Here is a 16,544-nt window from a genome sequence, read left to right as displayed (position 1 = left end):
TATTTACAATGCAAAATAGCCCCCAAACACTAACACATTACCCTACATAACACACACTCCACAGCCCTACCCTACAGTAAAAAATAGGAAACTACCCTAAAACAGTACTCCAAACATGACCCTACCCCTACGCACAGTCGGTCCCCTTTACATGAAACACTACCGTACCAGACCCGCTGATACAACCCTAAACCCTAAACCCTAAACCCTAAAACACTATCCTACACTACGACCCCCTGACACGACCCTAAAGCCTGAAACACTACCCTACACTACAACCACCTGACACTACCCTAAGCCCCAAACACTACCCTACACTACAACCCCCTGAAACTACCCTAAACCCTAATCCCCTTACCTCTCTCTCCTCATAATGGTCTCTGCTCCGGTTACCTGTATACCGTTACCGTTCCCAGCGTCGCCGTCTCCGCTCCCGGTTCCAGAATCGCCGCCTGTGCTACGGCGCCATTACATCACATGTGTTTTAAAAGCACATGCGATGTAATGGCCCGCTTCGTAATGTGTACGCGTTGTTACGTTGCATGCGTTGCAACGCATGCGACGTAACGGCATTGCGAAGTAACAGCCGCGTTGAAATGGCTGACAACCCATAAAAATAACATATATATGGTTCAAACAAATGCAACCTACATATTCTTGTGGTCTCGGTTTGTAGAGATATCATAAGGATACTGATGAAGAAAAACTAGCATGAATAAAGTGAAAAATGCAGTGAGGAAATATGGTATTAAAATTATTCCTGCCAGAGGGGATACAGTCTTTACCATGCAGGAATTTTAGCATGCAGCCTTTACCACACAAGATAAGTATTTGTGCCTAAACCACACAGGACTTTACTAGACAGATAAGTATTTTGTTTAAAATAATATGATTTTTATGTTTTTTTAAAATTGATTTAAGGGATAGGGGATGGGTAAAGGTAAAGGGAGGTAAGGGTGACTTCAGGGTTCAGGGATGGGTAGAAGTAAAGCAAGGTGAGGACTACCTCAGGGTTAAGGCGTGGGTAGAGGTAAAGGCAGGTGAATGTGACTTGAGGGCTCAGGGGTGGATAGTGGTAAATTGTGGTGAGAGTGATTTGAGGGCTCAGATGTGGAAAGAGATAAATGGAGGTGAGAGTGATTTGAGGGCTTAGAGGTGGATAGAGATGAAGGGAGGTGAGGGTGACTTGATTGCTCAGCGGTGGGCAGAGGTAAAGAGATGTGGGGTGCCTAGGGATCAGGGTGGGTAGAGGTAAAGGGAGTTAGTTTTACCCCGTTTACTGCGGATGTTATTTCGGCGCAGTGCAGGCGTTGTAAGAAGTGGGCGGGGCCGCGTTGGCCATTGGCAGCACCAGCCAGGTAGTGCTCGCGACGGCCGATGGGAGCACGTAAGGGGTTAATTATGCAGGGGTGTCAGACATTGGTAAATTAGAGGTAGCTTCTGGAAACTGTCACCTTAGAAAAATCATGGTCGTTGCTGCCACATTTGTTTTCGATTTTAATATTTTCTAATTGTTTCTGAAGTAGCCAATTCATTCAGCTTGGCACTCTACTTTTAAGATGGAACACTATGGAGGAAGATCAGAACACACCTCCTGGTTTCAGAGTTAACAGTATGACCACTATGCCACTTTTCCTCCTACTTAGGTGGAGAGTAACATCACAGGATGGAGTGTATGCCTTTGGGCAAACCAAAGTTGCTAGTGAGATATTGAAAAGGGTAGAATTATAACCCTCGTAATAGATGCTGATGCCTAACACAATAATAAAACCTTGCACCACCCTCCTTTACATCATAACCAAGATTTGTTGACCATATTTTTTCGGGTCCAGAGAATGTTAGGAGGATCAGGGGGTAAATCGCATAGCTCAGGGCTAGAGCTGATGGCGTATTTGTTGCCATGTGTGCGACCCATTCTGTCACCCCACTGTGAAAAAATTGAATGACTAGGCTTGTATAATATAAGCGTGTGAACTGAAGAATGCCACAATGACAGTACAATGAGGAAATGTTGTGATTCTTTACTGACTTCTAATCTTTTAGGTTTCAGTTCTATTTACAGTATTACCATGGATAACAGGGTCAATAAGGACCATGTGATAGAATTGCTGGGTGTGTGACTCCCACCAAGCTTCATTGAGGAGAATGGATAAACTGAGCAAAGGCCTTTTTGTTAACAATGTTAATGTTAATGTTAAAATACTTCTAAAGCGCAACATTCATCCTAGATAGGATATCACGGCGCTGGGATTGCTAGAGTAGACAGTGGGCTAGTACATGAGTCAAAAGGAATTAATGGGGTTTTGGAAAAAGTATGGTTTTCAGTTTTTTTCTGAAAGTGAAGTGGCAATCCGTGAGTCTAAGATCAGTGGGCAGATTGTTCCAGCTGTTTGCGGCCTGATGGGAGAAAGCCCGCCCTCCCATCCTAGCTCTCTTTACTCGAGTGGTGGCCGCTCTTGCTGTGAATTAAGAGCAAAGATTCTGGTTGGGTGCGTAGAACCTGATCCTGTTTTTTAGGATGTTGGGGCCGGTGTTATGTAGTGCCCTATGTGATATGCATAACATTTTGAAAGAGGCTCTTTGCCTAATTGGAAGCCAATGTAGGTCTCTCAGACAGCTCTTGGCTGGGTCATACTTTTTCCTGTTGCAGATTGCTTTTGCTGCAGCATTCTGAACTAGTTGCAATTTTGTAAATAGGTAGTCTGCCATGCCTACAAATAGGGAATTCCCATAGTCCAGCCTGCTTATCAGCAGTGATTGGACTAGAATCTTTCTACATTCAGTGGGGATCCATGGGAAAACTCTTTTTAACATCTTTAACAAGGCAAAGCTTTTGCCGCAGATTGTTGACACGTGGTTTTTCATGGACAGGGTATTGTCAATGAGGACTCCTAGGTTCCTTGCAGTCAGTGTTGGATTGGGAGGTGTGCCCAGGGCCGCGGGCCACCAGGTGTTGTCCCATAGATGTTGCGATCCATCGAACAGGAGGATTTCTGATTTGTCGGCATTTAGTTTTAGACAATGACTATACATCCAGTTCGATAGTTCGGTAAGGCAGTTGAGCAGCCTATTTTTCGGGTCCTCCTTTCCGTCTAGGGCTACCATTAGTTGGGTATCATCCGCGTATGAGCAGATATTGATACCCCACTTTCTCCCTATGGCTGCCTGCCCTTTTGTGATTTCCCCTTCCTTGCTTCTCTGTCTTAAAGGGAAGCACCCTGCTAGAATCAAGTTTTTGTACTATCCACTCTGCACTCTTTGTTTCTACTTACACTGCAAAGGGCAAACTACCTGGGTGCTCTTCTTCCTGGTTTCCCTTCTCTCGCCCTGGCTACAGGCATGGGCTCAGGTATCCCACCAGGGCACCTCGGAGCTTTAAGACTATTCTCTGTCCTTTTTTGACAACGCCACCACATACAATAACTATTCCCTTCAAACTACAGGTTCTGCATCATCTTTAAACCTGTTGAAACCTCCCTCAGACATGACTCCCCAGTCGCACCTGAGGATAACTATCTCTAAATCCCTTTGTGGGTTTGACTCCCAGGGAAGCTGGGGATATTTTGATGTGCTTTGCCAGGATGCAAATGACCTGCACGACGTTTGGATCCACTTTGCTGTGGAATAAATTCTGCAGGTCCACTTCTAAAGGGGCTTGGTGGCATTAAGTGCTCTGGAACCTACTGTCCTACAATCTCAGCCTGTGGTGTCACAGTGGAGGAGGTCAGGTCCTCAGCTTTCTTTTAGTGAAATGCTTAACTCCCCTGACACAGAGCACCAGTTGTACTCCTGCCCTCTTAGAGACAGTATAGAATGAGTGCCGGAAGTGAGCAAAATGGTTGTCCAGCTTTCTGCTTCATAAGTTTTAGATTTGAATCCCAAGGACTCCACAATTTTACAAAATCACACATTTTAGGTCTCACTTAACAGGCCGCTTTTAGCTGTCTGTAGGTGAAAGCCTATTGTCGACCACAGTGCTTTAAGAGGAATAAAGAACGTTTGGGGGCGGGCTCTCTAAAAGAGTTATGACCTAAGTAATTAAGGCATGACTTAAAATATGTAAACTACAACAATGTATAGAGACCTTTATCTGGGGAGGTACGAGCCTTAGAATGGCTAGAGACCACGCATCTTCTGGTTGCTGTGGATGGATTGGGTATACCGCACTTATTGCGTTATTATGAGGCGGCTCAGCTGCGATGCCTGGTGGAATGGCAATGACCAGACACAGAGAAGCATTGGTGTTTCTTAGATCAGACGGCAGGAGGCAAACTGCAAAAGAATAGAGGATTTATTTGACACAGAAGGCCTGCTAGAGTTTCCGAGAGTGCAACAAGAATTTGGGTTACTTGGCACTGAGCATTGGCACTGTGTTGTAATCCATTACTGGGTGAATCACCCAACGATACGCCCCCATGCAAGCAGGCTGCTTACCCCATTTGAATGCTGGATTCTATCACGGCGGGATGATCGCCGCTTGCTGTCTGACATTTACACCTTCCTGAATACTTCTGCTAGGCCCTTGGCCTCGCCAGTCAGATCACGATGGGAGTTGGAGTGCATGCGCCAGTTCTTGGATAAGGAATTATCAGATATTTTGCCACAAGCCTGCACCTCAGCGTGCAGTGCCTATGAGAGGGAGACTCTCCTTAAGGTCGCTCACTACTGGTACTATACACCTTCACGTCTTGCCAAGTGGAAGAGTACATTATCCCACTTCTTCAGGTACATTATCAGGTACATTATCCTACTTATTATGGTACTGTCGTAAACTTCATCGTTATTGGTCTGAAGTTATTGTAGACATTGGTCAAATGTGTAACACCAAATTGCCTTGTCTCCCTAGTTATACTCTTTTGGGTCTTCCCGATGCCTTAACATACCCATTACGTGTCTCTAGGGGGAGAGCTAGAACCCTGGCACTTTGTGCTGCGAAACAGGTCTTGCTGTCAAGATGGGGTACAGACACCATACCCACATGCTGATTGGATATACAAACTCTGGGATTTACTTATTATGGAGAAATTGACAGCGATTGTACTACCCAGGTTTGAAAAAACGCGGGCCCCTTGTCTGAAATACTTGTCTACCACTTTCTGAGAGGATTTTTGTCCAAAATATTTGCGAATTTGTCGCCTTACTGCAGACATGACGACTGCAATCTAATCCTTTTCACGTGGTGGGATAGGGACAGAGGATGCCTTGTGTAATATTATGTGTGAGCACGATTTGTTATTTCTACCGTCATAGATTGTATCTTCTATTGGACTTTTGTTTTGTTTTCTTTTACTTCTCTCCCATTTTCTTTGTTCACCGGCCTCTGGATGGTAGGCGAATGACTATGTTGTATTTACTGTTTAAAAATTGATACAATCCTAAAATATGTGACGTACCATCATGTGCTTCATACAGCATACTGTCTGACCAGCATTTAGGTCGGCTTTGCGAGGTTTCTCCAATTACATCCAGACATACAACACAACAGCAAACATATGCCTAAACAAATTAGATCCAAGGCTTTCTGAGAGCTTGTTAGCAATGTAATATAAATGAGTAACAACAATGATTTTGTTGAAATATTTAGAATTGGTAATTACAAATGGCTTATGTGACCATCACTGTGTGTGCACTGGAAAGAGGCCAACGATTAGATGAGCATGTAGTCTGAACAATGTCATGGCCCACTAACTCAAACTACCTTCAGCCTCAGCTCCAAAGCTCTCATCCGTATCTCATTATGAGCACCATCCTACTCATCTGGACACCTAACTGCGACTCAGTTCACAGCTATCATACAAGCATTGGAAAACCAGGGACTTAGAATTTGTGAACTCTTGTCTTTGCCAACACCTAGTAATGTACATTCCAATTATAATACAAAATTGCACTAAAGCAAAACAGTTTACAAATGTTAACAAAGTCTTTATATAAAATATGCAATGTATATACAGCATTTTGCTAAAATCATTGTCAAAGCCAGTATGTCCCAAAGGCAAGACCTGTTGACTTTGCCAGTGCTTGTTGTTCTTCTGCCCACTATAGAATACCGCATGGGGCAAGGGGTAGGCCCCCTCAGCCATTGGCTAATTACGATGTGAGTTTTGAAATTCTACTCTTTCACAATTAACACATCAGCATACAAAGTAGTTTCCTTCAGTGCGAGGGACTACTATGGCAGTATGTGCTTTTTGAGAGCAAAACATATTTTAGCTTTTAACCACTGTTTTTTCCACAATGGCCAGCCGCTTCCCCAAACAATAACCTGTGCAAAAACCCATCACTAGACCAATTGGCTTGACCAATGCTTCTTGATGGTTGGAGTGCACTGTTGTCCAAGAAAACAGTCCGATAAGGACCAATAGATTTCCTACCAAAGAGCGCCTAGTTTTCCTATAAAATGTCATTCACCTGCTCTGATTGAAACGCTCTACATTTGATTTGATTTTATTCAAATGTGTGTTGTCATGGTGCAGCAGGCCGCAGTTGCTTTCCCCATCAGGAAACGCCTCAAGGCACACATTTACATATGAGTTTTGTGTTCATAAACTGTTTGAGGAGCTGTCCTCGCGCCAAGACCTACTTAGCTTATTACCGGTGTTGGACCTGGTACAGTGTAAAGTGAGTGAGCTCTCTGTGTATGGGTGGTGAGTGAGCTGCCCTCCCATAGGAATGAATGGGGAATATGTATGCCCATGGTAGTTCCTGATGTGTGGGGAGTGCAGGGTCGAGTTTGGTATGTGCGAACTCGTGAGATTGAATGCTGCGCAATGATATATGCGGCATGATTGTGTCTAGTGTAGCAGTGCCACTTCTAGACGTGGGTGTGCGTGTGTAGTGAGTCTGCTGGCACATGATTGGATGGAGCCTGGCTCCAGGAGTGAGCCTGGGCCTGCTTGTGGATTGACTGTCTGGGTTGTGGGTCCTGAAGGGTGCTGGGTTTTCCCCACACAATGCTGGTTCCACCCCCTGGGGTGCGTCTGATGTCCCTAGCCTGGCCAGTGAAAGGAATTCCCTATAACCAGTTCTAGCTGGTTCTCACATTGCCTGCACCCTGCTAGACAAAGGAATTCACTGTATAAAAAGGGGCTGTGTCCCCTTCCAAAATGTTCTTGTTCTTAACTTGAATCCTGCCAGGGGCGTGCTGCTGCTTGGGCCCAGGGGAAGGCTTGCCTCCCTGGGCCCTGCCCAGCCCCTGGATACCTGATGTACCTGGAAGCCTTGTCCTGCTGATGGCATGGACTCCTGAAAGGGCTTTTGCTGACCTTTTTATGGACTTTTTGTTCTCTGGGGCGCTTGGGAGTGCTCTGCCTTGTCCCAAGCGCTGGGAGAGCTTTTGCTTTCATCCCTAGTGCCTGGGAAGCGCTTTATATTGTCCTTCAGCGCTTGAGAGCGATGTATTTTGCTTATAGCGCTGGGAGCGCTTTATTTTTGCCCCCAAGCGCTTAGTAGCGCTTTTATTTTTATTCTCGAGGGTGCCCACCCCTCATTTTGCCACTGTAAATTCACCGCCGGCCCGGGGACTCCCGAGACGCTGTGCCCGCCTCCCTGCTCGGGGCCGCGCTGCTGTTGGCTGGCCTCCGAGGCAGGAAGCCAGGCAAGTTCAGGGAAGACGTGGGCGGGGCCTGAATGAGGCAACTTCCGCTTCCCCCTGCCCGGGGGAATCTTTTGGGTCGTTGCCGGTCTCCCATGCGATGGAGGGAGACCGGAGATGTGCCCGAGTGAAGCGGAGCCGGCGTGAGCTTTCGCGGGGCTCCCATGTGGAAGGGAGAGCCCCGCGGTGATTGCGGTGATGTGGCAGCTGTAGAGGCAGGCGGGGCTCCGGTGTCGTGGAGAGCCCCGCGCTGCTCAAAGGAGAGTCCCGCAGCACGGAGAGGAGCAGAGCAGCAGATTCCCAGAGGAAGCAGCCCGGTGAGTACCCCGGGCTGGGGGGAACTCTGAGCCGATTGCGAGTGCCCACGAGGAGGGCCAAGTTATGTTGAGAGCCCTATGTGTTTCATAGTGTCAGTGCGCTCCACCGATGGGGCATTCTTCTTGAGAGCCGAGAGGGGCTCAGGGGGCAGTTTGGTTATTTCGAGCCAAGAGGCTCAAGGCGCCCTATGTGTGGAGGAGCCCACGAGAGGCCCCAGGCGGCACCTTTGTGTGTAGAGCCGCAAAGGCTCCCCAGGGGCAGTTTTCTTTCACTTTTGAGCGGCCCAGTTGGCAGAGGGCCGCTCCAGCGACCCCGGGGGCAGTATTGCGATAGGGACCTGAGAGGCTCGAGGGGGCATTTGTGTATTTTTAGTCCTCCAGAGAGGGACTCTTACTATGGGGCTAATTTGATTCAGAGGCCCCCAGTTATTTGGAGAGCCAGAGGGCTCACATGTGCTGTAGGCATTTACAGAAACCCGGTGTGGCTGTATCATTTGCCTAAGTGTTCCAGAGCCTGTGTAGCTCCAGCGTTTGGCGTAGAGTTGTTCTTGGGACGCAGTTTCTGTTCCTGATGTCGCAGTGATGTTGTTCTCCAGCTGCCCAGCAATTAGTGGGCAGCTGCACCGTTTAGGCGCAATTTGGGAGAGAGAGTCCCTGTGTGGGACAGAGAGGGCACAGTGGTGCCAGGCCTGCTACAGCTGTGCAGCACTTAGTGCCAGCTGCAACGTTTAGGCCTTGTGGTTGTTCCCAGCTGCCCAGCAAGTAGTGGGCAGCTGCAACGTTTAGGTTTTGCGCCAGTGGCGCACCCCTGACTGGCGCTGCATTGCAGCGCGCCCTGACATTCTTGACACAGGGCTTTTTGAGTCCCCTTGTTGGATGGCCAGTTGGCCAGGGGGCTGGTATGTGATTTCTGCGCAATGTGTTTTGCTAAGGTGATGTTTGCGCAATGTGATTATGAGGTTAGTTTACCTATGGAGGTTTATGCTAGTGAGAGTTTATTTCACTATGTGAGTTATGCCCCTAAATGTGAGTTATGCTTAGGGGGAGAGTCTAATGTGTTTAGACTAGTGAGAGATTGCCTACTGTAGTTTTTACTGGTTAGGCCCAAATGTGAGTTATGCGTAATTTGCTATGCCATTATGCCTGTGACACCTCTGAATGTGATTTATGCATTATGTGTCTTACTTACACCGCTGAATGTTTTAGGCATCATGTGTTTCTCCGGTACCTCTGAATGTGTTTTAATGCGTCATGTGCCTTGTTCCTTACACCGCTGAATGTATGTTTATACATCATATGTCTTTCCTACACCTCTGAATGTTCTAAGCATCATGTGTGAAACTTCTGATTGTTATATGTTCAAAGTGCTATTTCTAACAGTATTTCTAGTTCTACTAAGTGCTGATTCTGACAGTGGCCCACGTGGCCCCGTCCTGTAAATAATCCCTTGTGAATATTGCCCGTGCCAATTGGCACAATGTATATTGTGTGATTACTATCTGATGTGTTTTGACAATACAGATGTTATTTTTATATAACCTCGTGTGGAGTTCCTTTTGTGGTGTGCCTAGGATGTTGTTGCTGTTGTGTACGTGCGCAAATGCTTTACACATTGCCTCCGGGAAAAGCCTGTCTGCTCGTGCCAAGCTACCAAGGGGGTGAGCAGGGGTTATCTTGGCGTGTGACTCCCTTGCCCTGACTAGAATGGTGGTTTCTGCCTAGCTTTGGCGTCAGCCTTAGCCAACCAGAAATAGCCAGTTCTAACAACCCGGTGCTGTGCACTGGAAGCCTATTGTTCATTCCAAGGACATAGACTAATTTATTACTTCAACCATAAAAATGGGGTAGCTTTTATATGTATGATAAAAGGTCTCTGGAAAGGGGTGAAGTAATCTTCATATACGTTGAATAATCCCGCAAGACATGTATCTCTTTTTAATCTACTGTTAGACTAGGATAGAGAAAGTAACTTGATACAGAGTCATGCCAAATATTTTTATTATTGTATTTATATAATAATTATAAAATGCATATATACGTTATGTAAGTATTTGTGCACAAAGAATTTGTATAAAGCAATGCTCATACATATGAATAAGTTTAATTAATGTGCGGGCATAATTTTTGTGGATGAAATTATTCATACTGTGATTGAATCTATATCTTAAATCTCAGGAAACCTACACCAGCCCCCCCCAAGCACTCTCACAATTCAACCACAGTCATACAACACTCATCATTCTTTCATACCTGTTCACAGAATTAAAATTCACCTACTCGAATAGGTGAATTTTAATTCTAGTATTAATGTTTTCATGCACATAAATGACCATCTCTCATATTAATGAAATGTAGTATTTGTATGTATGAGCATTGGTCTGTACTAATTTTTGTATATAAATATTTAATACTGATAGGGCCGGGTTCCTCACTACTAATTTACTCTGGGGTCCCCTGGTCAATGAATCTTTGTTGGCTGCTGGGAAGTGGAGAGGGGACAAATAACGCATAAAGACTACTTAACTACTTTAAGAGCCATGACTCTGAAGAATCACAGACTCTGAATTCCAAGTTAGTTGGTTTATTACTAAGCCAAAAATAATTGGACATAGAAGCACCTCAAGAAGAGGTGGTGGAAGTACATGGGAACTAATACAAATCCAAACCTACGGGCGTGATGAAGACGCTGGATCATAAACAGAATGACAAATTCCAGGAACCAGAACACATGCAATCATTGCATCTATGTCAAGATCTGTCTTCATTTAGGAAAGTACTTGAAAAGCATTAGTCTATCCCTACACTATCACTACAGTGACATCCCTACTTAGCATTCCCCAGGCAAGATCAGGAAAAGGTGTCAGGGCGTGAAGACTTCCTAAGAAGTGCACTCATGTTGTATGTGTCTCAAGTAGCCAAAGCTACAGAGCTCGTTCTAAGATGCTCTTTCCCTTCTCCATCGATCTCCTCACCTCCTCTCCTGACTCAACCCCAGGGACGCTGTACCTAATTCAAAACGCAAAACGTACAACACACCCAATGTTTGCATCTCGACCACCTCATCCTGAGGCATTTCTCATAGGTGAATTTCCATTTAGTTTTAATACTCCCAGCTCCAGGCTCGATGACCTTGATTCCCAGGTCTCCTTCAGTAAGAAAGAACACTGGTTCCCAATTATCAGCATTCTTGCATAAAAGTATCATCTCCTCCCTGAGCCTAACTCCTAAAACAAAAGACGTTATTCTAACTAGTAAAGACGACTTTTTCCACCTGCAACAGAAACGTGAGAACAGAACAAATCCAACATACATATGAAATTCATCTCCTTACCCCATTACGAGAGCCGTCAGGGAGAATACATTTCAGGCCTACAGAAATCGGCCAACATAAGAATGAAGCACATAGGGCCTACGAGGATACATGTAAATGAACAAGTTTCCTCAAGCATTTCACATTACATGAACGCATTTGAATGTAGAAATCATTATAAGCAGCCTATAACCTTTACACACTTAAATTCAAGTTGCCACATCTGTGTAAAACTTTAATCTAGTGCATGTTTATCTCTATGCATTACATTATAAATGAGCAACTAAATTAAACAATTACAGAAAGGCTACATCATTCAAAACACATATGCCACGTTATTTCTTTACATGGCACAAATGTGTTCTAACATCTCACTTTCACAGGTTATTACAGAACACTGTAATGACCAATGGTCAATACGACAATGGAATAAATGTAGGGGCAGACTATTCGTGATTACAGTGCACCCCTACAATTGAAAGAGCACCATCGCACTCCATCAACACTATTATATTAATAATTGTATTTGAAATGAATTTGTATCAAGTTATTTTCTCTATCCTGATTCAACTATTGATTAAAAAGCAATATAGGTCTGGTAGGTTTATTCCATGATTACAGGCTGATTGACTGTAACTTGCTGAAAACTTGTTACCAGAAGGCCACCAAGACGCACCAGACGGTCCAAAACCCCATTTCACCGGAGGAAAAGGCAGCTAATGCAGCTGATCTCAGTAGTGTTTTCCTAAGCATTTTATACATTACTGATTATACTCCGTCAGGGCGGGCTTCAGCACTGGTGCCACCCAGTGTGACACTTTTTGGCACCCGCATGACATCCTCCTCAGATTCCCTCACTACCACCGGGCAAAAGTGGCCCTCATCTCTCCATAGCCCCTTCTACCATACATTTAATTTCTTTTAAAGCACCCACATGAACCCTTTTTATCAGCATTAGGAATAGATAATGAAAGGCTTGGGAAAAACACATGTGGCCTCATTTACAATATTTTGACACACAGCAGTGCGGCAAACCTTCCTTCTGTGCTTGCTGTGTGTCAAAAGGAAAGGGCAGAAATGCACCGTATCTACAAGATACTGCGCATTCTTGTATTTTCCGCTGCTCTGGTGCACAATGGGCTGCCATCCTCCAACACAGGCGCCCTTGCTCCATGGTACAACTGTGTCTGTGTTCTAGGGGGTGATTATTTTTCTGCAGGAAGGAAAACCTTCCTACACTAAAATAATCACAAGAGGTGTTTTCGTCTTTCTATATGTGCTGCAAACTGCAGCACACACAGAAAATTGAAAAACAAGGAGAAATAAAGGTATTTCTCCTTGTTCCACCTCCCTCATGCCTCTCCTGGGAAAGCGTAGGAATCTGACGCATTCCCAGGTTTACAAAACCTTGTAAATCTGGGAATGCATCAGATTCCATGGATGTTGGTTGGGAACACACACAGCAACACTCATGGAAAGCCCCTTTCACGCAGAGTAATCAGTGAAAAGGGCACATATTACCAAAGCCTTAAAAGTCATGCAGGGTGGCTGTACGTGGCCTTGTAAATATGAACAGGCGCACTGGGCCACCGGTGCACTGTTTTATTTTTCAGCTCTAGGGATGTGGGGCGAAAGTGGAGGAGCCGCCCCTGGAGGCCACGGCTGAGACAGGCTGTGTACTTATTTAACCCGTTAACCGCGGCGGTAATTCCGCTGCGGTGTGGGCGTTTCCGTGCGCGGGTGGGGCGCTGTCGGCCAATGGCCGACGGCAGCACTGGACAGATAGTGTTGCCATCGGCCATTGGCCGACGGTAGCAATTAAGGGGTTAATGATTGACCATTCTTAGTCTACAAACAACACTGTAGCAATTGTTGCTGTCTATGAAGAGACCTCTTTGTCTGCAAATTAACTTGACGGTCTGCTTTCCCTATTGGAGTTTCCAAAAGATTAAGTGGGGTTTGAATGAGCCTGTCTTTCAATTTCTTTCTTTAGAGCACCTTTGAGCAGTAACTTCTGGGTGGCTGTGCCATATCACCAATGTAGCTGCATGAATTACTGACACCCCCATCATGTACAGTCATTTGTATTTACTTGCATTACCAAAAAAACAGTTACATCAGTGAACAGATTCCTGCTAGCCGCCCACCTTCCACCACTCCACTGGCACATCAAAAAACTTGCAGACATTCAGCGTCTGCCCAAGACTTTGCCCCTGTCCTAAAAAATGTAGGCCCACAACTGTTTCTGGGAGTTCCTCTCCCTTACTGAAGCCAGTGTTGGTGTCAAACCCAAAGCCATCCCATCTCCGTGCATCATCCTCCTCATATTAGTCATATGCAGAAAAGTGCCCTTCAAGTGCAGGGTGCACATATGGTACTGCAAACTTGACAGGAATAGCTTACCCCAGCCACTATTATATCTGCGTTAAATCCATCATTGTTCTTTACCTCACTTCGCCACCCCAGTTCAGACCCAGTCATATGCAAATCAGTCTTGACCCTGTTTCTCATGGGAACAGTCCAGCCCGAACTGCCAAGCCAGGCCTTCCCTGGACCGGAAACAAGCATCCTGCGAACGGTTTAGGGGTAACACCCTGCATCAGCCAGGCTAGCTTGAATCCAGAAGCAAAATGAGCAAGGGACCCAGAGTCAGGGTATGCCCAGATGTGGGTCCCTTGCTCACTTTGCCTCTGGATTCAAGCTAGCCTGGCTGCTGATGGGTGTTACCCCAAAACCGGTCCTAGGATGCTTGATTCCATTCCAGGGTAGACTTGGCTTGGCAGTTTCGGCTGGACTGTTACCATGAGGAACAGGGTCAACTCAAGACTGATATGCATATGGCTGGGTCTGAACTGGGGTGGCGAAGTGAGCTCAAGTAGGAGGTATGAGGTACGATCTCAGAACTCTTCAGCAATTCATACATCAATATCCACAATTTTTTTTAATTTTATTTAAAAAAGTACTTTAATTCATGAACTACTAAACACTTAAAATTACATCACACTTGATTGCCGCCACCGCCACGAGTCAGAAAGCAGCCAGCAGGCTCCAGGGAACGCCGCCATCTCCGCCGCCACTGCCAAGAGTCCCTGGATACCGGACTCCGCGCCGCCGCTCCGGGAGACCACAAATCCCGGCAGGCCTCGCGGCGGCGCGTCGCAGTGACGCGGGTCGCGCTGCTGAGAGCGCCAGAGCCCTTCAAAGGGAGGAGAGCCCCGGCAGAGCGGGGGGAAAAGCTACGCACCTGATTGCCGCCACGAGTCAGAAAGCAGCCAGCAGGCTCCAGGGAACGCCGCCATCTCCGCCGCCACTGCCAGGAGTCCCTGGATACCGGACTCCGCCCCGCCGCTCCGGGAGACCACAAATCCCGGCAGGCCTCGCGGCGGCGCGTCGCAGTGACGCGGGTCGCGCTGCTGAGAGCACCAGAGCCCTTCAAAGGGAGGAGAGCCCCCGCGTCACGGGACGCGAGCGGGACGCCCGGGGCGAAGCCCGGGCAAAGGGCGGGCCCTCTGAGGCCCTCAGAGGTCAACAGTGGTCGGGCGGGCCACCCCTCCAACATCTCTCTACAAGGTCAGTCCCCTAACAGGTTTATACAATGGCTGAGTGCACCGTTATAAGTAATAATGTTGATATCCTCACCCAGGATGCAGAGTCCCCTGTATCATTGCTAACGTCGTTTGAGGCACTGATAGATACCGCATTCAATGAGATTGTTGAGACTGAAAGGAGATTCTCTATGGGTCCTATGAGCATCAGCCAGCCACATGCCATGAGCAGCCTCAATGGTAACACCCATATAAACCCTGAAGTAATTGTGGTAAAACCCTCACATCCTGCTGTTGATGTACCAATTGTCTTAGACGATGATGACACTGTTATGTACATAGCACCAGATGTAGCTCTTGGCCCTGCCCCGGTAACAACATCTACAGAGGCTAGCAATAAGGTATCTGATAAAGTTGTAGCCAAGAGAAAGAGGGGCCCTGCTAAATTAACCCACAACAAAAGGAAGCAGCCACCAAGGACTATAAACCAACCAACTCCACAAAGCATGTGGAATAAGTGGGAGACACAGAAGTTGGTTCAACATATAGTACCTACACAGGAACAACAACCGCATCTGGGTGACGTCGTTGTTGTAAATAACGACGGGTTACATTTAATATCTATTTCCACCCAGACTGAATCTCCCAACGAAATTGACAAATCCAGTCACTACTCCAAATCTGAGGGGAACCTTATTGAGACTATTGCAGATACTATTTTTAAAAACTTGGAAGGTCAAATGATCAAACAATTTAATAATATTTTTAAAAGACTTGACAAATTGGAAAACCTAATTAAAAACGAGGATGCCAAGAGAAAAGGTACAGCGAACCTGGACAAAATGAGAGTAGAACGTCTGCTAAAAGACCTTGAATCCACCACCCGTGTCCTCACTAGCAGTGACCATGGCATTAACAGGGTTGTGGAACAACAAGCTATTACTAATCCAACGCCGTCTGTTACAACCACGGTGATTAAAAGTAAAGGTACAACAGGCAGTAACCCGCCTGACCCTCTAACTGACACCCCCTTACCTCCACGCAATGCTACACGTGGACCTGTCACCTCGTCCAAACCCTCTGTTTCTGCTAACGCTGCAAACGGTCCATCAACCAATATTAACAAAAAGAGTAATACAGCGATGCAGACCACCATAGCACAGAAGGCCTCTGCCAATCCCAGCCAGCGCGATAAGAAGACCCCGCATGAGGACACTAGGCCTATAAAACATCAAGGCCCTGCCTTACACCTTCCACCTGAGGCTTGTCCATATGTTTTAGTTCTGGCTGGTATTCCACCGCTTAGGGAAGGTCAAGGTGAATCATGGGTTCAATTGCACAATAAGTGTATAGATTGGTTAACAAAACATAAGGGGGTGGGTTATGATATTTCTAAAGAGATCATAACCACACGGCGAGTAACCTGGGTTGGTCCTCTTTTCAAAAACATCAACGGGGACTGTATTGTAATTAACTTCAGAAACCCGGGCACTGCAAAATTCTTGCTGAACAACAACTCTGTTCGACACAGTCCATCTACTGTGGTGACCCCCCTACCGCTAAATTATTTCTATCGTCCTCCCCACAAGATGATGCAACCCCCACCAGTTTTTCCGTTATATAACAGGCTTGGAATATTTCAGGACCTGGACACATTGGACTGACTGCCCTCCGAAAGCACCGAACTGCCTTCTGTGTGCTTTGAGGCAGTCCAGCTAGTGGAAACACCTCCAGAGGCAGCCCCGTTAACATTGGAGATCTCTCCATCTAGTACATTATGT

General features: G+C 46.3%; 1 protein-coding gene across 1 annotated transcript in view; it reads left to right on the top strand.

The window, feature by feature from the left end:
* The window catches only part of LOC147708779 (uncharacterized), a 566,421-nt gene that overhangs the window by 256,247 nt on the left and 293,630 nt on the right, over positions 1–16,544 (top strand). The gene's annotated exons all lie outside the window — the stretch shown is intronic.

This window comes from Lissotriton vulgaris, chromosome 6, assembly GCF_964263255.1.
Source record: "Lissotriton vulgaris chromosome 6, aLisVul1.2, whole genome shotgun sequence".
In the NCBI taxonomy this organism is placed as follows: Eukaryota; Metazoa; Chordata; class Amphibia; order Caudata; family Salamandridae; genus Lissotriton; species Lissotriton vulgaris.
The sequence above is the reverse complement of the archived record's forward strand: the minus strand, read 5'-3'. Positions and strand labels throughout refer to the sequence as shown.